At 42.6% G+C, this 24,136-nt stretch overlaps 2 long non-coding RNA genes across 4 annotated transcripts in view; both read left to right on the top strand.

The window, feature by feature from the left end:
• The window catches only part of LOC109027366 (uncharacterized), a 75,025-nt gene extending 72,687 nt beyond the window's left edge, over nucleotides 1–2,338 (top strand). For all 3 annotated transcript variants that reach the window (XR_008680809.1, XR_010134396.1, XR_008680808.1), the window contains 2 exons: nucleotides 1,613–1,994; nucleotides 2,136–2,338. This is a non-coding gene — a long non-coding RNA (uncharacterized lncRNA). The remainder of the gene's footprint in view (nucleotides 1–1,612; nucleotides 1,995–2,135) is intronic.
• A 3,776-nt stretch (nucleotides 2,339–6,114) lies between these two features.
• Nucleotides 6,115–24,136, top strand: part of LOC129534284 (uncharacterized) — a 70,426-nt gene continuing 52,404 nt past the window's right edge. Inside the window, exon 1 of the long non-coding RNA XR_008680811.2 lies at nucleotides 6,115–6,646. This is a non-coding gene — a long non-coding RNA (uncharacterized lncRNA). The remainder of the gene's footprint in view (nucleotides 6,647–24,136) is intronic.

The raw sequence follows: 24,136 nt of genomic DNA, 5'->3' as shown, positions 1-24,136 counted from the left end.
GTGGACAGAGGTACTATCTCGGTGAAAAAGAATGAAGGAATTTCAGGAAGAGAAATAACTTATATAACCATGAGTTGTTTTATTTAGTATAAATAAATACATTAAAGAAACAATTTAAATCATATATCAGAAGGAAGAAGAAACAAGGAAAAATGTCATGGTAATTTTACATCCTATTCTATAATATAAAACTACATTTTAAAGTTATCTGATATGAGAAAAAAGTATCAAAGCTCTCCCCTCCTGAGTCTTTGGGAGAAATAAACAGCACACCATAGTGATTTGATGGCTGCAAGTCCTCTGGTCGCCACTACATGTGCCCAGGTTGCTCTTAGCCCACCTCTAGAAGCTACGGCTAAGGTTCAGATCTCCTCTACTTTCCAAAACTTGGGTCTTTAAGCCCTACTGAATCTGAATGTCATGCTCTGTCACTTCACAAAACCTATGGCCCTGACCCTCTTCCAAAAATGTTGCTTCCCACCTGTCTGGCAAACTCTTAGCATCGTGGTTATGAGAGTGGACGCTGTCACTGAGTGCCTGGGTTTAAACTCCAGCTCAGCCCCAATGTAGCTGCTTGACTTGGGCAAGTTACTTGATCTCTCTGTGCATCATGAAATGGGGATAGTACTGATATCTAAACTTGGGGTCTTGAGAGAATTAAATGAGTTAATACATCTAAAAGTGTGTACAGATGGCAGCAGCATCTGCCATATCTTGTTATTTTTTTTTTTTGAGATGAAGTCTCCTGCAGTCCCCAGGCTGGAGTGCAGTGGCGCTATCTTTGCTCACTACAACCTCCACCTCCCTGGTTCAAGCGATTCTCCTGCCTCAGCCTCCTGAGTAGCTATGATTACAGGCATGCACCACCACGCCTGGCTAGTTTTTGTATTTTTAGTAGAGATGGGGTTTCACCATGTTGGCCAGGCTGGTCTCGAATTCCTGGCCTCAAGTGTTCCACCAGCACCCCTGACTCCTTACCTCAAGTGACCCGCCTGCCTCGGCCTCCCAAAGTGCTGGGATTACAGGCGTGAGCCACCGCGCCCAGCCCGTATCTTCCTGTATGCTTGCTCTTATTATTACTCATCTTTCCAGACTCTGCCTAGGCATCACCTCTATCCGGGATACATCCTTTCCTGAACTCCCAGAGTCCTTGTCTCCTTCCTCCTTCATGCTCCGTCAGCAGCCTACACCCCATGTTCTGGTAAACTTCACTGCACGTTTCTTTGTCTTCCCTCAACAACTTCCCTATCCACCCACACTCCACCACCACCTTGGACTATAAGCCACTTGAGGGCAGGAACCAAGCCTCTTCATTTCCGAGTTGCCGGCCTTTGGCACAGTGCCCAGCATGTAGTAGAGGCTCAGTTGAAGGGGTGGAAGGAAGGATAGAAGGATGAATCCATTCCTGAGATCCCTTTTATTGAGGCTGTTTCCCCAAACACTGGAAAGCCTCAGCCTTTGTGTTTGTTTTCTGGTACAATAGCACCTATAGGTGCTTACCTTTGATTAGTGTGCATTGTCTAATTGATCTTTCTATCAGTCATGTTCCAAACTGAAGTTATGTGCTTCTTTGATCATGGGCTGTATCTGCTTTCTTTGGTGTCCTTTTCAGTTGCCCACGGGAAGAGTCTTTCCATTTGCCACACTGGATGCCACACTGGATGGGATAATCTAGGAGGGAGGAACTGTGGAGATGGTGCACCTTGGGATGTCCAGAAGACAGTGACCAGAATTTCAAGAGATGTTTTCAGATTTCACAGTATAATAAGAGAAAAGGAGCCAATCCCTTAAATGAAGAACCTTCAATCACTTCTCCCCAGGTGCACGTTTCAATTTCATTTCTTTTCATCAACTCCTTCCCTTTGATGATGGGTTGCATTGAAAACTATTAAGAAAAGTAGGATATTTAAAATGAACTGTGTTAAGAAGAGGATCATTTCAAAGAATAGCCGTCTATTCTGAGGAAGTCCCTTCAGCCAATCAAAAAGCTAAAGGTAAGTCAATAAGGTGAAAGTACTGCCCATCCTCATCCTGTTGGAAATATTACATTATATAGTTAAAGGTGTCTCCTGTGTTTTAGGTTATGGAGGTGGGGGAAGATTTGTACAAACTTATTTCCATTTCTTTGCACACAGAAACTGGATATAATGTGAATCTAGTGTAAATTACCATGATGTCTCCCTCAACATTCATCAAGACTTCTGACTAGTCTACTTGATCTGTGAAAATGAGATTACTTGAAGACCTGTCACAGATTTTAAAGCAGAACAAGATATATTGATTATACAAATATTTTTATGTCACCCTATATCTTAATAAAATAACATTTACGTCTGGAGAGTGTGTCAGTCTGAAGAGCCTGCCCAAAGCCAGATCTATTTATTTAAATCAAGAAAGGCAGAGGCTGTGCTGGCAGTCTTTCAGCTTGTCCTGCTTCCATGATTGAACATAGATAATAATAATTTTGGGTGCATGCGAGCAGATTTCGGAGAGAAGGGAATGAACCCCTGTGTTTACACTATGAGTCAGCAGGCAGCTATTTCAGAGGCTGAGACCAAGAGCAGGCATAGCCGATTCCTTCTCTCATTTTAGAATTCAAACCTATGTGGAGATTCTGATGGAATTACAGATGCAGATCCTAATTTCTGGGAATTTCAGTTTATAGCAAGGTGATGAAAGGGTGCTTCCAGAGTGAGCATGGGAGACGCACCTTCGGGGAGAGAACTGTTGTCATTTCCCAGCAGGGAAGAGACCTGTGAGGCCTGCCATCCTTGCGTGGTGTGACCAGGGGCTGGGCATCATGGGGATTTGATGCCTTTCTTAGGGGATGAGTCTAACTGCCCCATAAAGAAGAGATGGGCGGCCATCCTTATGTCACATTCTCTTCTCCATGGCAAAACAATCCCGAACCAGAGGCTATCTTGGGATTCATAGCCTTTGGGGCTGCCAACAAGGAAGAGCTACAGGTTCTTCCAGAAAAGTGTGTGTCTCACATCAAAATTCTCTTAAACCATACATTCTGGAGCATTTCCATTTTTGGAAGCTCAACCTCAGGGGAAATGCCTCTTTTGGGGTATTGTGGGACAGTCATTAAGTCTTCAATATTCTTTCATTGGGAGAAATTTATTTCCTGTTCTACTCACAGGCAACTTTAGGAACTCTATAATAACACCTACTAACAATACATAGGAAAAAATAGGTTTATTTAGATTTCAAAGTGCTAATAGGTTTTAGTTTATACTTAAAGATTACTTTCTATTGGCACTAGTATTACTGTAACCCTGGGTGATTATTTGAGTTATCTCAAACCTTAAGGGAGTATTATGATGTTATATTCCTGTGGAAAAAAAATTAATCAAACTTGATAAAGATGAGTGTTGGGTCCATGAAACCAATACAGCTAGAGACCAAAGACTGGAATAGGTATCATCAAAATGATCCCTTAGTTTAGGCATGTTCTTTACAAGAGCATTGTTTCAATACACATATGTGGGACAGGCAGGAAGGAGGGCCATCCCGAGCAGTGACATCCATATCCTGCAGAGATTCAGTTTCCTAATGGGAAGCTGGAGCCCAATGGCACCAGGCAGATAAGGTTTGATGGGGAGAATGAGGGAGGAAAGGGCCAGAGCCTGGGGAAGGGAGTGGGGAACGCAGTAGCCAAGGATGACCTCGGAGTCCCCAGGAGCAGCCTTACTGGGCAGCAGAGAGAGGAGGCACGGGCTGGAAGGCTGAGAGTGGGCTTCAGGTCCAGTTCACTTCTTCCCCTATTCTTTCTACTTTCTACTCGTATGTGTTCAGAGAAGCCATCCTCAAGTCTGATTCGGTGGCTAGGTATACATTCAATCAGACTCTAATGCTTTGGCTTGAGCTATAATAGAAATCACAATTTCATCTGCAAATCATTCCAGATAGCATAATATGGAATTAATTTCTGGTTATATTTGCTTGGGAGTCTTTTATGCAGTTTTGAAAATTTGCAGTGAGTTCAGCCTTGCTTTTGATTTAATCTCATTTTCGTCATATTTCTACCCACAGCATTGAAATGGTGGCTGGCAAATGGAATCAATTTGCAAGCAGACTTTAAAGAAGTCCATATTTAAGCTAAAATATCTTTGCAAATATTCAACCTTTTCAAGCATTTATTGGATCAGTGTCTGATAGAAAGAAACAAATATAACAATTTATAATGCCACTTTAAAAACATTAAAAATCATTTACAGTACACAGGATCAACATCCTATTGATTAAAAGAGTATAGGCAAAAAGCCACTATTAGAAAACAACAAAAAAATGGAGAAGTGGTTTGCCTACATATATCATCAAGTGTAACTATTAAACTGAGCCCAAAATCTATTGTTTTAGTCTGCTCAGGCTGCCCTAACAAAATACCATAGACTGGGTGTCTTAAACAATAGCCATTTATTCCTCCCAGTTCTCCGGGCTGGGAAGCTCAAGATCAAGGTGCTGGCATGGTAGATTTCATTCTGAGGCCTCTTCTTGTGGTGTGTAGGTGGAAACCTTCTTGCTGTGTCCTTACACAACCTCTTTTTTGACCTCTTTTTTTGTGCTTGTGTGAAGAGTGAGAGAGCTCTTGGTGTCTCTTCTTCTTTATATGAGGGCATTATCACTATTGGATTAGGGCCCCACCCTTACGACTTAATTTTACCTTAATTACCTCCATAAAGGCCTTATCTCCAAATATTGTCACATTTGGGGTTAGGGCTTCAACATATGCACTTGGGGGAGGGGCATGACCATTTAATCCATAACACGTGTCATAATTAAATTTGTAGCTCTACATATTTATATTAGTTAAAATATAGCCATTTGATTTTATTGTACTTTAAAATATATTTGACTTTATGTTAGCCCAAAAATAATAAACAAAATTGGACAGACATTACACTTAAAACATGTTCATTATATGCGAATTATACTACCATAAAGACAGAATAAAAATATAGTAGAAAAAGTAGAAAAATAAAGTAATTGTTCTTGAATCTCTCTAGGCAGCAAGCCTGATGTTATCACTATCCTTTTATAATGATGATGATGATGATGCTATTATTCTACAGTTTTATAACACTTTACAGAACATTCTGATCCACCTGACCTTATTTACACTGGAGTTCCAGAAACTCTCCCGAAGGCATCTGTCTGTTGAATTGTGAAGAGTTAGCAGCAGAGAGGGGCTAACTGGGCAGTTTTCTGCATTCTGTGGGTGCAGAAATGTCCCCCTTGTTTCATAGACTGGAGGAACCTGCCACCACGGCAGGAGGTGGCCAACTAGATGACTTCTCTGGCAGAGGGACATTCAGACTGAAGGCTCAGATTCCCCTTCCCCTCCTCTTGAGCCAAGCAGGAAGATGCCTGCCAAACAGGTAAAGAGGAGCCCTGCCATGCTCAGATTACATGGGTAAGGCCCTGAGCCGAGGGCCCAGTCCTTAGGGAATCTTCTATAAGATGTAGTTTTTAGAATTAATTATAATAATCAAAATAGCACAACGGGGCAGTTTGGCACTACCTTCAGCAGGGGCAGCCTGGGCATTCTGGAACTGAAACTCCTGCTGCTTTCTGCTACTTTCAATCCCAGGGCAGTCCATAGCTCTGCCATCTGCTGTGGTCACAGGTGCCCTTTTTTCATTTTGGAGTATGCTTCTAGTCCTGTGACTGAGAATTTGAATAGACTGGCCTTGGTCCTGTGCAGAAAAGCTTGACTAATAGGTCAAGTTTACCTGTTGGACACACTGTCTACTAGGCTATCATCCCTGCGAAGACAGAATATCCCTCGGCTGTGTTCAGTGTTGTGTCTCTAGGATGGGCTCAGTGTCTGGCACATATAGGTGCTCAAGAAGTATTTGTTGAGTGAGAACTCACACTTCACAGTTCTGAGCCTTGGGGAAGTAACCAAGTGCCAAGTTCAGGAGATAATTCACCCCTTGTTAACACTATTGAAAAATAACAAGAGAACAAAATAAAGTGTGTAGAAGCAGCTCGAATAAAATACAGTTGGGTTTTTCTTGCCAGTACCTAAGCTCACTAAACTGAAGTGAAATATCCCAACACCATGTCAAAACATTTACATATGCTTTTCTCGTGGAAAGCCTGGGATTATGGCAAAGCCTCAGCCACAGTGCTTAGAGCATCTTTGATCACCGTGAATTCTAGACTTGTCCATGACCTCGTTTTGACAGTGATGTTGTGGCTGGAGTAGAGGTCTGCCCATCAAATGGCTTAGCCTCTGCTTCCTGGCTCTGTTCCTGACTCAGATGACCTCACCACATAATCTCAGTAAGCTCTGATCATGGCAACTCCAGGCCAGGTTTAAAGTCACGGTGACCAAGAGGCTAGGCCCAGTGTTAGCTTGGGCTTGTCTATCAAGCGATCATATGACAATTGTGTTGATAACAGCCAGACACGCCAGCCTCATTGGAAGCACAAATGCTCTGCCTGTGTGGTATCTGCAGTGATCCCTTTCTAAGAGTCACTTGAGTTTTAGATGGAGAATACACTCATAGCTGGATATCAGTTGGTGAGGCACTGGCATTCCACAGTCAGTTGAGTTAATCCGTTGTAGAGGTCCCAGAGATATTTCCACTGCCGCTGTCTTCTCTTCTAAACTGGTCATCGGAATATGATAAATGTGAGTTTTACTGCTAAGATTAGACATTCCCTCAGCCCTAGATCTGTCAAGTGGGATGGTTTTGAACATGAACATTGGCGAAGGCTCTGTCATCTAAGATGTGACAGTCTCCATGAGTAAGTCAAGAAGCTTCCTTTGAATAGGATATCCGGCTGTGCTCACATAGCCTACAGAAGGTAGCAAAGGCAAGTCTGTGTTTTAAAAGAGAAAGAGAATATGCCCCGAGCAGCCTCAGACAGCTTCCGGGATGTGCAGGCTTTGTTCTTCAGGTCTCACAGTGATTCACAGTGAGAATCACTTTGATCAGACATGGTTGGTGTGGCAACTGTTAAGTATCGTGGTGGACATGGTCATCCTTGGAGGAGCCGGGGAGCCATGATCTTGTGCCATTCTGGGAGGCCAGGGCCCAGGGCAATGGGTGTTTGTCTGGCCAATGTCCTTGTTCAGCACTGAGCCACTGGGCCAGAACATGTAGGGTGAGTCTTAATTGCAGGAAGTTTGAATATAGTAGGTTTGCTGTGCCTTGTGGAGATGTACCCCGATTTGGAACCCCAGAGAAGCTCAAGCCAGGAAGCAAGCCCACCCTGTGTCTCCCCTCCCAGGTAAAGAAAAGGGAGAAAAGGGGTACAGAAAGGCAGAGAAGAAGAGGAGCCAGATGCCCTCTAGAGCAAGAGAAAAGAAACACAGACTTTTAAAGATGCCAGGGGGTCTTGGAAATGCCAGTGATTCCATGTGGAGTTTCCTGGTTCTTAGTTACATTTTTGTTATTTCACTGGACATGCAGACTTGGCCAGGCACCGTGCTGGGTGTTGGGAACTCCAAAGTGATGGGAGACAGGTCCCTACCCATGGTGAAAAGATCTCTCCCCAGGAAAAGCTCACGAATTAGTGAAGGTGGGAGCCAAGCAAACATAAGTAGGTGCTAGTAGAAGCTAGGCTAAATACCACGGAGAGGAAGAGGAAAAAGGAACAAAGTGCTATGGGAACGCTGAGTGTGGGGTGCACACACTGTGGGGCTGGGGAGCAGGCAGAAAACTTCACGGAGAAACAAATCTTAGAGCCAAGTTTTGAAGAAAAAGTGGATGTTTTTCAAACAAATTGATTTGGAGTGGGGTGGGGTGGTGCTTGGGGCAGAAGGACCAGCAGAAGCCTGCTGGGAACAGGCATCATTGCTCATCCCTGAGCCCACTATGCTCGGCAGATGGCCAGCGCCCACAGTGGGAGGGGACTGGCTGTCAAAAGTGATGCCGTTAGGTGTGGGGCACCCTGGGGTGTTCCAGGAGAGGTGAGTTCTAGGAAATAGTAGCTGCCAGCCACTGAGGTGAGGCCGCCTAGAGGATGGATGAGGGGTTTGTTGTTAAAGCATGGGTCTTAGGAAGCCATTGAAGGTTTTATAAACAGGAGAAAGGCAGGACTGACTGCCTCTCCACTTATGCATGGAAAGAGGCCTGGATTTGGCACCTTGGTAGCTCCATTGTATCGTCATGGGGGTGCATAGTAGGTGGTGCACCTGTGTGCAATGCCTCTCAGGGCGAGGAGGCCAGAGCTGGAGAAGAGGAAACCAGCATCGGGGACCACATTGCGTCTTCAGGGACTTGCTCCTTAGCAGATGTGAAAGTCCTCCAGGAGCCTCCAGAAATACAATGCAAGAAGACTTTGCAAGAGGTGGGGTTGTACATTAGCAAGTAGGGATGAGTAAAATAGAGGAAGAAAAAAATGAACTTCTGTATAGATTTAGTTTCAAAGAAACAAAAGGAAGCTCATGTATTATCCATGGTTTTTGTCTCATTCTGCTCACTTAGCGTTATTTCAAGAGCACCTTTGTACACCCTTATACATACTATTTCTTGCCAACTTCCAAGGAATTCTTTATGCTCAGGTATAACACTTCACAGTGCCTAACACGATCCACAGAGGGGATCGCCATGCAAATAAATTAAACAATTTTACTTAGGCCAATTTAAAAAATAAAGAGAGTTGGGAAGATAAATTATTTGGCTCTGCTGTGGCATGTTGGACCAAATATAATGCAGCAAAATATCAGTCTTACAACAAAAGTCAAAGGAAAAGATTATGCTGAAAATTGCTCCTGGCTGACTGGTCTCCTGGTTATTAATTCAAATGTCCCTCCTATTGGTGCTGTTAATGGCTTCAAACAGCTCTTGTCTCCTTTTATGCAAGGGGAAAATTGGACCCCTTCCAAACAAAATAACAGTAGCCGAGGGAAGCCAACATATGCAGCATTGCTAGATAACTCCAACTATTAATTTTCTTCAACCAAGTTCCTTTTCATTTTTTAACAGATATGTCTTATGCTGCCTAACTCTACAAGGTAGACATTCCTATTACTCAAAAAATTTTTATATAAAAAAGAACTTCCCCACTTGATTAGCCTCCTATCTCTTTTTCTGGGCCATTTCACCAACAGAAAGCACTGAGTGAGTAGAAACCTCAGATGTGGTGTTGTATCGGGTTCTCTTTTGGCAATGGGGAATAAGGAATGGTAAAAGGGCATTAGAATCTTTGTGAACAGGAAAGAAATCGAAGCAGAAATAATTTGAAAAAGCTCCTCCCATGATTCTGACATGTTCCCAAGTTGAAAACTACTTATTTAGAGATATAGAAGCTTCAGCCAACAATACCTCCTATTGTTTGATCCTGTGACTTACGCTTGAATACCTCAAATGAGGGTGACCTCATTGGTCATTACATTCCTGGACCATTTTATTTTATTTTTATATATTTAGGGGGCACAAGTGCAGATTTCTTGCATGCGTATATTGTGTAGTGGTGAAGCCTGGTATTTTAGTGCGCCCATCTCCCAAATAGTGAGCACTGTCCCCAATAGGTAATTTTTCAACCCTCACCTCCCTCTCACCCTCCCACCCTTTGCAGTCTCCAATGTCCTGGACGACTTTAGTCTTTAGAAAGTAATTCTGCATCTTGAGCTCTGCGTCATGGTCATTTTTCACTTTTTGGGTGCCTTAAATCCATTCTCCCTTCCCAAGAGGACCATAGTTTTCTTTTGGGGAATAAACTGCTTTCCACTAGAGCCAGCCTGGGTTTGACAAATAAATCTAGGTGTCCTCCCCCTGTGGAAGTCAAAGGGACCTCTTGAAGATCCTTCTGCCAGACTTCCTCTCATTTCCCTGGGACAGTCAAGGGACTGATGTGTGACCTATGCATGTCTAATGAAATTCACGCTCCTACGACATCAATCTTGAGCAGGGTGACACAAGCACAAAGGCAATGGCTGGAATTCTTTTAATTGTAGAGGCAGTGCTAAGCAAGATGGTCAAGAAGTTCCTGATATCAAGGCTTTCTGGAGCCCTCTGTTTCTTGTGGACCCCCAGTCTGGTTCCTCGGCCTAACTAGGAAATGGCGAACTCCTTCATGTTCTTCCAACCAATGTATCTTTTTGCTCAAGCTAGTCAGATGATTTTTTGGTGCTCAAGACCAAACAAGGCTGCTACCTCAAACTTCACCCTCCTGATCATAGTTCCTCTTTCTGCTGTTACACCAAACACATAGGATCCCCCTTTAATAGGATGTTTCAAATTTTTAAAGACATCTATCACGTTCCTCCCAAGATTGCTCTTCCTCAACAGAATATCCCCATTTCCTTTAACACTTCTTCACTATTGTGGCTTATGGAGCCTTCAACATTCTGTTTTCGTTGGCACAGGGCCCAGTTTCTCAAGGTCCCTCTTACAGTGTGTCATCCGGGATTGAAACCGTAAACCCACTTGGTGTTTCAGCCAGTTCAGATTATGGTCAGATGTTTCCTTGCCTTGAATGTTGTATTTATATGAATGCAAACAGAACTTGCCTTAGCTTTTATTTTTATGCTCCACTCTGAACTCAGATTGAGTGGCACAGAGCGCACACTTAAAAAGCTGGAGTTATTATTAATTATAAACCTCCTGGCTTTCTAATAAAAAGTGCTGAAGTCAGATGTCCTCATCTTGTATTTTTGCAATTGTTTTTGAAAATCTAAAATTGGCACTTGGTGTTTATTCGTGTTACATGGTATGCCTTTGTTTTTGGTCTATTCTTAGGCCAATGCCATTTTTTAAAATGAGTGTGTTTTTTTTTTTTTTGACACTCTCTAATCTTAGTCGTCTCATCTTTTTATCATCTACTTATCTGGCACACATGCCTTTGATGTTTCCTTCAAATCACTGAAAAAATCTCACACAGTTCTATGATACAACCCAGGGATCTCCCTCCAGGTTGAAATCAATTCATTAATCATCTCAGCACAGTGTATTGTCTGCTAAGAACCCAACCTAACTGCACTCTATTTTCCCATCTTGTCCACAAGAAAATGAATAAGCAGCTCCCTGGGATGTCTGGCTGACAGCGTCATTTGCAAGGTACATGTGGCAGGAGGTGGGCAACTGTGAAATGGGGAGGTTGATTTTCCACTTTCTTTTTTGTGGGCACCAGTTTCTCCCAAACAAAACCTTACGCAAAACCTTAATACATACAAGATGGCAGTGAGTAGCTCAGGGTGAAGCTGGGGTGTGGGTGGGCAGTGGTTGACTTCCTGCTGGCCCCAGTGCCCTTCAGCCAACCCCTCTTCAGCCTCTTACTTTCCTCCTGGCACCTCTCAAGAAAGGGGTGACCTCTAGGGGGTTATGGTTTCAACATTCTGATTTAAAACATCCGAGTAGCAAGAGTTCCCTTTATTACTTCTTGTGTCTTCAAGTCTGCACATGTCAGCAGGGGAAGCCAAGATTTTATCAGATAGTCTGCTTTTAGTAGGTTTCTCTTTTATCTTAAAAATGTTATTGAAAACCTCCCATGTGAAAACTTCATACTAGGAGCAGTTTATGAATCATAGGTGTCTTGTTCAATATAGTTCTTAAAGACTTTGTTGAAAATACAAATGACAAAAATGTGAATGATTATTATTGTTAAAAGGTTAAAAAAATCATCATAAACTGAAGTGAAGGACTGTTGGAACTTCATAGGAATAAATGTAAAAATGCCACATTTACATTTCATAAGCGAATTACACAAGGATAGGATTGAGATGTCCAACCTACAGCATTTGGGGAGGGTTGGAGGGCTTCACGGTGGTAAAAAAAATTATATTATTGTTTATGTAGAGCCCGTTATGGATCAAGCATTGAATATATTAGGTTGGTGCAGAAGTAATTGCAGTTCTTGCCATTAAGAGTAGTTGCAAAAACAACAATCACTTATGCACCAATTGAATAGATTAAGGTGAGTTTCTGGCCTTGAGAAATTTACAATCTAATAAACAAGTATATTGTGAAGTGTAAAGGAAAGCAGGACTAATCCATTGGAGAAAACCTTCCTAGGGGGTTTTCATTTGAAGAATGTCAGATCCATGAGTCATTTGGTAAACAATTACTTAGTGCTTTGTTAGGGGGCAGTTACATGTTGGTGATTCAGGGATAAAAAACCACTTCTGGCCTTTAAGAGGCTCATAATATAATGGAGGAGACAAACCAATGGCTCAACCATGACACTTATGTGTGACAAATCGGATGAAGAGATAAGAACTGGTTGCTGGGCCCTGGGTGGCTCTGGGCCCAGGCAGGAAGGAGGTTTAGTTTGCTACTTTCTGCGGTGAGCTTTTAGGATCAACTTTCTTGGCCTACAGTAGAGGCGTCTCAGTGGAGAAACCGAGGAGGCACACTGAGTGGAGGGAGGTTTATCTCGGATCCTGGATGACAGATTCTTGATCACTGTGCTAAGTGCCCAAGTTGTGACTTGTGCTGGAAAGCCCTTGTTGCTCACCCCCCGCCAGGTAGTTACCATGGCATTCATGACTTCCTTGGTTATTTCCTGTCATCATTTGTCCCCACCTGTGAGTGCCTGGCTACCTCCATCTTCCGGCTGGTGGGTCTGCATGCAGGATATATCACTCCTGGAGTGAGGAGTGGACACTAGGCAGGTGAAACAGGGCTATTATGTACTATGCCCTGGCATGGGAGTGGGTACTCCCGGCCAGGATGTCAGCTGTGCCTGCCTTTTGGGGTTCGACTTCCACACAGGTTGCCGTGAGGGAAGTACAGCAGCATCCCTCAGGATGGGCCAGGGGTACGACAGCATTCCAAGGCTTGTTCTGCTCTGGGGCACTTTCTCTGGAGGCAGTTTAGTGTAGAGGATGAAAGCCTGCTTGGAGCCTGCTTCTCCAAGCCTCAGTTTCCTCATCTGAAAAATGGAACTCTACTTTGTTGGATTAAAGGAAATAACTAATAGAAGGCAATAAACACAATGCTTGCTATATAGGGACAGCTAACTACACCTAGTGTTATTATCCAGTTCAGTGATACCCTCCCACCACTTCTATGGTTTGAACAAGGCATAGCCTCCCTCAGTGGTATTCCTGTCATCGGCCTTGTTCCTGCCTCAGTGACACTGTGAGATCATAGTTCTGTCTTGTGTTAATATATCAAGCTCCTGGGCTGAGGGTGGTGGCTCACGCTTGTAATCTCAACACTTAGAGAGGCCGAGGCAGGCGGAATACTTGAGGTCAGGAATCCTAGACCAGCCTGGCAACATGGTGAAACCCCGTCTCTACAAAAATACAAAAATTAGCTGGGCGTGGTGTTGTGTGCCTGTAATCCCAGCTACTTGGGAGGCTGAGGTAGGAGAATCACTTGAACTGGGGAGGCGGAGGTTGCAGTGAGCTGAGATGGTGTCACTGCACTCCAGCTTGGGCGACAAAGCGAGAGTCCGTCTAAAAAAAAAAATCAAACTCCCTTTGTTTCTGTGTCTGTGGGTTGGCTGGTGGTCCCTGAGGCCTGGCCTCGTGCTCTTCCCTCTTCCTTATTTCTGCTGAACATTAAGGAACACCTCCCCAATCATTCTTCTCTTTCTCTTGTTCCCTGTCCTGTAAGTTCACAGAGTTTTCCCCCTCCACCCTCAAATTTCTGTTTCTGATCCTCACAACCAGGTCAGTGAGCTTCCTGTTAAGCATGTTTTCCCAAGCGTTTGTAGATCCTCTCGCTGTCCTTTGCCAGTAACCTGTTGCTCTGTGTAGGGAGCCCTGGTCCAGAAACCCTGCTTTCCGATACTCTGTAAAAGCCAGCTGTTCACTCCTCTCTTTTTTGCTTCCAAAGTTGTGAAACTTCAACTGGAAGAAGAAATGTAAACACCTCCTCTGCTCCCCTGATGTTTGAGCTTCCTCTTACTTGAGGACCAGAGATACAGTCTAAATGTCTTCCCCACTGTCAACTTTCCAAAGGAGATTTTCACACTCATTTTGAAAATACTTTGCTTAATTTTAGGTGTTTTAATATAGGAGCTCTAGCTTAGCTTATTTAAATTTCTTCTTTCAAGAGAAATTAGACTCATCTACATATGTACATATGCAGTGATTAAGTGCTTTTCCCAAGACTGTCAATATTATATAGAAAAGACATTTAAAGCGTGTTCAACTTACTTTAGGTATCACCCCCAAATCAAGTTTAAAATTTAATTTGTAGGAAAATTAGAAGAAAACACCACAAAGAGTTGTTAAACAAACGATTGCTTCCTACATACATACATGCAATTTACAGAATGCAATTAAGTATCTGATTGCATAAGCATATAACCACAGATGCATGCTGTTTTCTTGCTACTTTTTCCACCATTTTCTATGGAACAGAAAATAAAGTCTCTGACATTAAAGTGGTGACTGTTCAAGCTCACAAGGCATGCGGTAGTTATTAATCATCAGCTCCACTGCCCTTTTCATATGTAATAAAAGGGAATCATTGTCCTCATTTCATCTCCCCTTCCTAATGTTCCCCAAATACTGGTGTAAAAGTTCAGAAGCACAAGAACTGAATTGTAATGAGGTGAGGCTGCAAGTTTAGTGTGGCAGCCTCTGATTAGAATGTAGGTATCCTGAAGGCAGAGAGACCTGCTTTCTATATCACAGAGTTCCTTCTGAGAGCGCCCACTGGGAAGTGGGCTGACCAGCTCAGTAAGTGAGCTTGTCCAATTCCTACCCCATAGCACATCTCTCTCATGCAGCAAAACCCAGGACTGTGAATGCACAAAACATGCAGGAAGCCAAGGGGCCTGTTTTCAGTTCCCCTAAAATGCCAGAATAGCAGCCTGACCATAGAAAAACACTTACTGTAATTTCCTAACCTTTGCTGTGAATGTCAGTGTGTCAAAAGCGGGGTCCAATAGCTAGAATGAAAATAGACCTTCTAGTTCATGACAGCTCATCCTTATGGCCTTGTAGGGCAAGGAGGCTTCCATTGAAGCCATCCAATTTACAGATTTCCCTGTCCTGTGTGGATTATGACTGCCTAGAACTGTCAATGAGCTTATTATCAAGGACCTGGAGTCAAGCATCACATGGACCACTGAGCTTGCTCTGGTGGCTGTCTAGAAAACTTGATACATTTATTTTTACACTCTATATTCCTTGCCTCATGTACTTGGCCTAGGAGATATCTATTATTGATCTAAGTTGGACCAAATCAGTTTATTGGCCTTTTAAGGTTGAAGAACTCAAGCCCCACTGATGAATGCAGGAGTAGAAAACTAACAAGTGTGGACTTACTGGGCAGAAAAGCTGTGATTCTCAGACTTGTGGAGCTTAGGGGTGTCCACAGGCCAATACTTCTAAGATGAGTGCAGAGGGAAGTTCATCACTTCTGATGAAGGGACTATCACTGTCTGTGTCCTGACTAGCATATAGATGGGGCTCAACATGTTGAATATGTGATTAGATGAATTGATAAATGATTGCAAACATTATTGCAGGATGAAACTGAAGAAGTACTCATAATTGCAATAAATGCATCAGACTACAAGCCTCTCTCTTTGTTTAATTTTATCAGTTTCATCCAGTAGGTATTTGGCCTGGAAGAACAGAGAGGGAGCTGAGATTTCATGACACAAAGTCCATTCAGCCAAACTTGGGCTTTTTGACATTCAACTGAACTTGGAGCCAAGCCTTTCCGTTATTCTAACTTCTTACCCACTTCTGGGAGAGGTGTTCAAATATATTTCCAGAATTTGAAACGAGCCAAGGTCCTCAGAAACTGCAATTAGAATTAGGGAAATTTAAAACTTGGATCCAAATAATAACATGACCACTCAAAGAACAAATAAACCAACTCGACAGCACTCTGCTCAAAGGCTTGCAAACTTAACCTACAAGGGCACCATTGGAGTCAAGGATGACATTTTAGGCCCCCTGTGGTGCAAATAAGAAACTTAAGATGAGGACTTGCAAGGGTTCAGTCTCACTGACCCAGAGAGAGTACAGGAGAGAGTCTGAGTGTCCACAGTGCCCACCAGGTCCCCACATCCCTGCCCTGCTGGATCACCACCCATTGCCAGGCCTCCTTTACGTGCCCTGCTGACTCTGTGCAGGCTCCGGTGACCCTCACGGAAAGAAGCCATGCTTCTTTCTGGCCTGCTTATTCTGCACAGTGTAGGTCTGCAGATATCAGGAGAAAAACATTTTGTCATGATCAATTGTGCAGAGACTCCCCACTGTTGTCAGCAGCCCCTCACCCCTTAAAATAAAAGAAAAAAATTACACACACACACACACACACACACACACACACACACACACACACACATCTTTAAAGGTTTGCTGGGTACCATCTGCATGGAGCACACGTTTTCTTTGTTAGTAGAAGCACGGTGCCAGTTCAGGGTTTTACGTTGCACTGTTGACAGTTTCAGCCTTATTCTTGTGTTTAGTTACTGACACCGCATGTTTTTTCCTCCCCCTTGGTTTTGGCATCTCTGGTGTTTTCTTCTTTTTATCTGTCTCTCCCTGCTCCCTGCCCTATCCTTAGGTTTTAGATGGCTGGCTTGCTTTGTTTCCGCGTGGATTACATTACAAATGCTTGTTTGAGCTTTATTCTTCTAATGGATCTGTATGTGCTAACTTTCCTCTCCCTTCTATTTTATTGTGAGTGTCACTCTTTGCTGCCATCTTTCCAATGGTTATTTTCCCCTTTTTTCCATTTCTCAAACAAGAAGAGTTGTTTGAGGGGTCACTGTGCCCTCTCTCCAGAGAATGCTTTCAGCATCTGTGTGGATTCTCTGAGCATGTATGAGAGTGTGCACATGCGCGCATGCACTCACACACACACATGCATGCACTCACACACACACATGCATGCACTCACACACACACATGCATGCACGCACACACATCCATCTTGCTTGACTAATTGGCCATGGCTATCCTGGCATTCCTGTGGTTCTTACAGGCCCATGTGATTGAATTGGTACATTGGGACTCTTAAACCGAACACATTTAAAGGGTTGATTTAGAGAGAGCTTTGACAAAGGCTCTTTTAATTATTTTTCCTCTGCTTTGCCAGCGCACATTGCTGTAGCCGGTCAGAGGCTGGTGCCTGAATCGTTAGGGGGCTAAGCCATTAGGTGTTCCTGCTTACTCTGCAAATATAACAGGCTTATCACGTAGAACTCTGTCTCCAGCTGGTTTAAAATGTAGGTGGTGCCAGTGGGTAGCAGCTGTCACAGGCTGGGGAGCCAGGAGATGGTGGGGACGGTTCACAGTGTGAGGAAGTCAGAGTTGAGAGCTCCATACAGTATAATGCACTCTTCCCTTCTTACACCCTGGTGGCCGAGGGTTCTGACGGGCAATCTGCCTCCCCAGGGTCCCCAGATGCCACCCTCACCTTGTCAGCCAGATTCCAGGCAAGCTTAGCACTGGCTTTCAACACGTGGGGCCAGAACACTTAGCCGCATTGCAAATAATGAATAATTTATACATTTGTAATTCAAATGGTCATGGTGATGCTTAATTTAAGAGAAAAGTTGTTGTAAATGAGGGAGAAATGGATTCATTTCAGATTTTTTTTAATTTTAAATTATTATTTTCCTTAGGTTTCAAGTTTGGGGCAGGTTCTGTTTTTGCAGCTGCTTTATCTGACTTGGCGCTGGGCTTAATGGCTTTGAGGCAGTGTTGATCAGATAGGGTGGTGCTATGGTGAGACGTTTCACTCAATAATAGGTACTGATTTGCTTTTTTCATCCTGAGAAATGAGGTGACTATAGACATTTTATTTGTTCTCTCTCTGTGGCTACGCTGGCTTCTTGCCCCAACTATGTTAGCAGATTTTTTAAAAAACATTTTATTATGAAGAGTTTCAAACACACACAAAAAGTAAGGAGACCAAGTATAAACAACCTTCACGAACCCATCACCCAGTAATAACAATGATCAAGGCGACCACTCCCATCTCACAGATTACTTTAAAGTAAATTCCATATTTTACAAATCATTTCATTTGTAAATACTTCAGCATGTTAGCAGCTCTTCTTGATTTTCAGGAAGGATGACTTATATCTTGCCCAAGGTCCAGAAAAGATTCCTCACTGGGGATGTTCTGGGGGCAATCGCAGTTTTATGGACAGGGTGGGCAAGTGGCAAGCCGGCCTCACCCCCGAGTGACATCACATAGGAAACCGATGTCTTGAAGGCATGCCCTGAAGTGCCTCTGCTCCCTCCACCCCTTAGCCAGTGGCCTGGCATCGTGGGAATTTGCCTTGTCTGCTTGTTGGTGGTAACATGACACTCTTTCTCTTGCAGCCCGTATCAAGTGTTTTGAGTATCTGAACAGCCTATGTCTGGGACATCAAGGGGACAGATTTTTCACAAGCAATCTTGACTCATTTTTTAATATTTTCAACCAAAAGTAGACTCTGAAGGTTGTAGTTAGGATAATTAAATTTTACTGGAGCAAAGAGAAGATTGTAATTAAAAAATGACCTTGACATAGTACCTAGTCATTTATAGGAAAAGGCTTAATTTAATAATTTGTTGACCATTTCTACTTTCTGTAATTCATATAACCAGGAAAGAAGAAAAATCTCTCGTTTTAATATTAAAGGTTTCTTAGAAGAAGTGAATCTTTCTTTTAGTAATATGTATGTTCCTGCAAAAACTATACCTACACTGTTTCACCAGGTTTTTTTTCTTTGAAGGGCAGTTATAAATAATTTCTGTTGGGTCTGGAGTTTTCCACAGGGATTTTGAAATAAATCTGTTAGAGAACCAAATAACCCTTTTGAAAAGTGAATAACCACCCTCTTAATTCATTTGTTCATATACTGATTCATTTATCAAACACTTTTGAGCTCTAAACACTTCGTTGATTTGTACATTTTATAAATTTGGGTTTAGGTGCACCCAGCATTGTCTGTTTGGAATGTTGCTTTTCTAAGCAATGGCCTCATGGAACTCAATAACTGAAATTGATTACACTGGGATAAAAGTACACTGATATTAGGAAAATGCAAGTGTCTTACATTTGTTTTTGCACCTAGTATCTTACAAAAACGAAACAAAAACACAGCATTAAGTGAACAGACACTGCTTTGTGGTGGGATTTGAAGGGTCCAAAGAGCTGCCCATCTTCCTATCTTTCTGCTTTCTGACTTGTTCCCGAGGAGGCTCAGTTAAGATAAAACAGTTTTTACCAGGGAAAGGAAGAAAATATTATTGTAGATTTCTAAGAACAAATCATCAGAAGTAAGCACATCAGGGTGTGTGAGCATCACACAGCAGGTATCTGCGGAGGTGGGGACTGACCACGGAATAGGATTGGAGAGGATTATGGATGCCAGTTAATGGTTTTTATGCATGGACAGACAGACTCACACCCGAGGACTAATAGGACCACGTTCTTTGGAGTCACTGAAGAGCGGAAGCACGCGGGTCCTCGCACTTCTCCTACCCGTTAAGTTTTGATTCACTCTCAGCCTACAGCCATGCCTTCACTGGAGCTATTTTCTGTGTCCTAGAATGGGCAGGCCTTCCTCCAAATCCAGGTGCCCGAGCTATACCAAACAACAGTCTCCACCCTGGATGGCTAGAGAGCAGGATCCTCTCATTCATTCTCACTGATCTAAGCCCAGTTTAATGAGAGCCCCTCTATGTTCCTGGTGGTGGCTGTTGTGTACTTTTATGAATCGCTTTTGTCCTGGGGCAGTTTAATCCCTTGTTTCGCTTCAGAGCTTCTGAGAGCACAGGCCTCAGTGGGACTCAAGCCCCTTTCACTTCAGTGACCCTCCTGGGCCTCATGTCTACTTGTGTTCCCTTGCTTATTCTGCTTGAACTTTTAGTGCTTTGATCTCGGATTCTTAGCTGTTAGTATTCCGCTTCTCAAATTCTGCTTGTTTTTGGAATACTTGAAAGGTTATGGTCTGTTATTTCCCAATTTTTAAGCAATGGGAGTACCTAACACCAAAACATACATTTTCATTCACAGCCTCCAGCAGGAAGAATGGCTGCTTTTCACCGACTGCCTCGTGATTTTTATAGCGGGTGGAGTTTACTTGGAATCTGTCCAGTTTAAAAATTGTGTCCCCTATCATTGGCTATGGGACAAATAAAATTCCCATTTGTATTCTAACACCATGATTGATCCACAAGAGGGAGGGAAGCCCAAAGGGAGTTCCCCAACTGTCCTTTGCCCTGCTCTGTCTGACTCTGCCTGCCAGCTGCAAGAAGATGTTGGCTTTATTTCTTTTTCTGCCTGGTATTCCATGGGTCATGTCAAAAAACCTTGGACTACCTCTGGAATCTGACAAACTCTAAAAAATTTCCCTTAGACATAGAATTTCACTTCTTTTCATTAATAGATCCATATTCTTTTTCTTTCCAATATTCTTTTTTTTTCTTTCCCCCGCTAGTCAAGTACCTTCCAATTATCTGATGTACAAATTGGATCTAGTTATGGTAAAACTGTCAAACAAAGATGGATTTTGATGGCCTACAAGCAACTTCTCAAGTTGATATTTCTGATATTTCAAAAGGTTTGTGTTCCTGTTGCCTGCTTTTCGAATAATTACAAGTTTGCCATTTCCGGTGTTTGGCGTATAAGCTCCTGAAAGCAGAGTCAGTGTCTTCATCTTGTTGTTCAATTTGGCTGTAATGTCCGTAGCAAATTGCAGTCCCAAATATGTTTTAGCTAAAAATGCCAGCTTCACAAAACAGTATTAATAGAAAAGTATTAAAATAAATTTTAAGCACTTGACCAAAACACAAATTCCAGAAAGAGACCAATTAATTCCAACATCCTTTATATACTTAGAACTGAAAAATGGCCAAAAAGCAGCATATGCTATCAATTACACTGGCACTTTCTAAAAAATGTGTATGTAGAAGAAAATACCTTAATTCCTTTGTCAGTTCTCCTTTTATTTTTCAAGGGCCTGCTTAACTCCCACATAAAGGTATGTAGGATGGCATTAACCTACGTATCAACCTATGAGTTGAAAAGGGAAAGCAAAGTATATTCTTACATGCCATTTTAGGACTGGTTTCTTCCTGTTGCTCTTTTGTTCTTTGAGACATTTGTGCTCTCCCTTACCTCTTGTGGCGCTGTGGGCTGGCACTCTTCCCTGGACAGGCACCAGACTTTAGCAGGATGAATATTTCCTTCATGTCATCTGAGTGAGAACTGCCGTAAGTGGTGCCACAAGTTATACTAAACCAAGGATTACCAGGAGCCAAAGCATAACAGGATCCATCATTTCAGAGTTCAGCCCAGGAGCCTCTGATATACATGTCAGCATTTGACAGTACAGATAGGAAGAGTTACGGGAAAAATCCGTGCCATTTGACTTGATCCAGGAAAAAGTTTTTGGAGTTTCAGAGGTCAAAATTAATGAATTTTTGCTAAAAAGTTCCTCCTCTTCTAAAAAGGGAGGCTTTGGCTATCTTCCAAGATGATTGGGTCACTGTATTGTAAGATAATACTTAAATGCAATTAGCTCCTTGTACTATTCAAAGTGTGTGCCAGGAATACATGATTACATTTCGTTCATTATCACCCTTCCCGACTCATGGGCTGCTATAAACATCATTTTCTTCCAAGGTCAGCTGTAGTTACTGCACTGAGAACTGTCCAGGCATATTGAACTTTGGAACTGGGTCCAACATGCCCCTTTAAAAGGTGATCACATTGTTTTTCCCTGCTTTCCATTTCTGAAAAGATGAAGTTTTGGCCAGTGGGTACTCTACATATCTGGCTGCAAAGAGGTTACTAGGAGCCAAGCAATGTGGTGCCTAATTTCAGCATTCACTTAAGTAAAGTTATTTATGACAGTCTCTACAGTTTTTTTTCTTCTTTTCCTAAAGGGGGAGGTGTGTAGTCTCAGCCAGATTAAAGGAATATTTACATTCAGCCTCAGCTACTGATGCTTTTAAAATATGGCTTTGAAGGTTTTAACTAGGGATGGTATATAAAAAATGGAATTGCATGTCCAGAAAATGCAAGCAGTCATTGAAAGCATCACTAAATCAAGTACTCAAATGGTAATACAGCTTAACATTTTTTCACATAAGCAGCTGAAACAACATGAGAACTCTCTAAAACGGTAGGGGCGATCAGTTTGTATCAGGCATTTAACCCCCTAAGCCACGGAAAACCTGCATAATGGGGACTGGAGTTGAGAGAATTGTCATTTTTATCCATCCAGGCTTTCAAATTGAAAGTATTTTCCAACAGATTAGGACAGGCAGGGAATCTGGATCATACTCTACAAAATAGCAAGACAATGGACAGCAAGAACACAGGCTATAATTTGGAAATTCACAGGGGTTCTTAGAATCATTTCACGTCAGAGCTGGATGAGTCTTAGAAATCAGTTGTTTTAATTTCTCTTTAGCTGCACAGATTCTGCAAACTAAAACAAACAAAAGAGGTACTGGAAAAGATGGACTGAGATGTCCTCATCGATACGTCACAAAGCTCTGAGAACCAAATTCCACCACAGAAACATAAAACAGACTCAGGTGTCTGTAATAAAATAGAGCTGGTGAATCCTCATTGTCTTACCCAAAAAGCTTTTTGTGAAGAAACATTCCTTTTGAATTTAATAAGATAGTCTTTTGAGTTTGTTTTTTGTAAACTCAATATATTTCAATATTTCATGTGGCATGCTTGTTGCTACTTAACAAAAAAGAATTTTTTTTATTAGACTTGATCTTAGTTTATAAAATGAGTTTGGTACAGGAAATAATGAATAGAAGGGGGCAGTTGTCACAATCTAATAGAAAGATGGATTTATAATACTCTCTTTTTTTGGTTAACTTTGCTTATTAATTAGTAATTCCTAACAGATGTGATATGGATTACTTAGGAAAAAGTGATTCTAGAAAAGTAGCTTTTCTAACTGCGTAGAAACCTGAGATGTGAAAGAGATTGAGAGACAGACACAGTCTTGCACTGCTGCCTGTGGCCAGGCATCAGCAAGAAAAGTGTAGGTCACGCTTTGAATCATCTGTGAGTTCCTGATTTTCAAAGGGAGTAATTGTTATATAGTGTATTAGCCAGGGATCCCCAGAGAAACAGAACCAATGGCACATATAGAGATATGGAAAAAAAAGTTTCTTTTTTTTTTTTTTTGAGACAGAGTCTCGCTCTGTTGCCCAGGCTGGAGTGCAGTGGGATGATCTCAGTTCAGTGCAACCTCCGCCTCTCAGGTTCAAACAATTCTCCTGCCTCAGCCTCTTCAGTGGCTGTGACCACAGGTGCCCACCACCATGCCTCACTAATTTTTATATTTTTAGTAGGGACAGGGTTTCACCATGTTGGCCAGGCTGGTCTCCAACTCCTGTCCTCAAGTAATCTGGCTGCCTTGGCCTCCCAAAGTATTGGGATTACAGGCGTGAGCCACCACACCTGGCCAGGAAAGGTTTATTATGAGGGATTGGCTCGTGTGATTATGGAGGCTGAAGTGTCCCACAATCACCTGTTTGCAAGCTGAAGGCCCAGGAAAGCTGGTGGTGTAATTCCAGTCCAAACTGGAAGGCCTGAGATCCAGAGAGGCCGATGGTGTAAGTCACAGTCATAATCTGGAGGCCAGAGAATCAGAAGTGCTGATGTCCAAGGGAAGGAGAAAATGGCTGAATGGCTGTTCCGGGTTAGAGAGAGTGAATTCTCCCTTTCTCTACCTTTTTGTTCCATTTGGGCCGTCTACAGATTGGATGAGGATCACTCACATTGGTGAGGGCAATTTTTACTCAGTCTACTGATTCAAATGTTAGTCTCTTCCAGAAATATCCAGGCATCCTTTAGTCCAGTCAAGTTGACACATAAAATTAGCCATCACACATACATTTATGTGGTCAAGAATGGGTGAGTAACTTTTCCTAAGTCTGGTAGTGGGAATGGAAATCAGGGGTTGGAATGCTGGCATTTCCCAGCATCAGACCTGGGCTCAGACAATCAGAAACTCACTTCTCCCCTCCTTCATTCCAGGACTGATTATCTAGCAGAGCACATTCTACTTAGGCTTCATAAACAAAGTCCTCCCTTTGCCCTTGCCCTTCTTCCTAGACTACACAGAAGGACTTTTACCCGGTGAGTTAAGAGACACAATCAGAGAGTGTGTTAAGTGTTTCACTGTGAGAAGGACAGGGACAGAAAAAGCCTGGCTTTTGAGAGTTCTCTCTCAGTTGGCTGTAGCAGTGGCTCTCTGTGATGCCCCAAGCCCTTTAAGGGGA

Source organism: Gorilla gorilla, chromosome 5 (genome assembly GCF_029281585.2).
Source record: "Gorilla gorilla gorilla isolate KB3781 chromosome 5, NHGRI_mGorGor1-v2.1_pri, whole genome shotgun sequence".
In the NCBI taxonomy this organism is placed as follows: Eukaryota; Metazoa; Chordata; class Mammalia; order Primates; family Hominidae; genus Gorilla; species Gorilla gorilla.
Note: the sequence above shows the minus strand (reverse complement) of the source record. Positions and strands in the feature narration are given on the sequence as shown.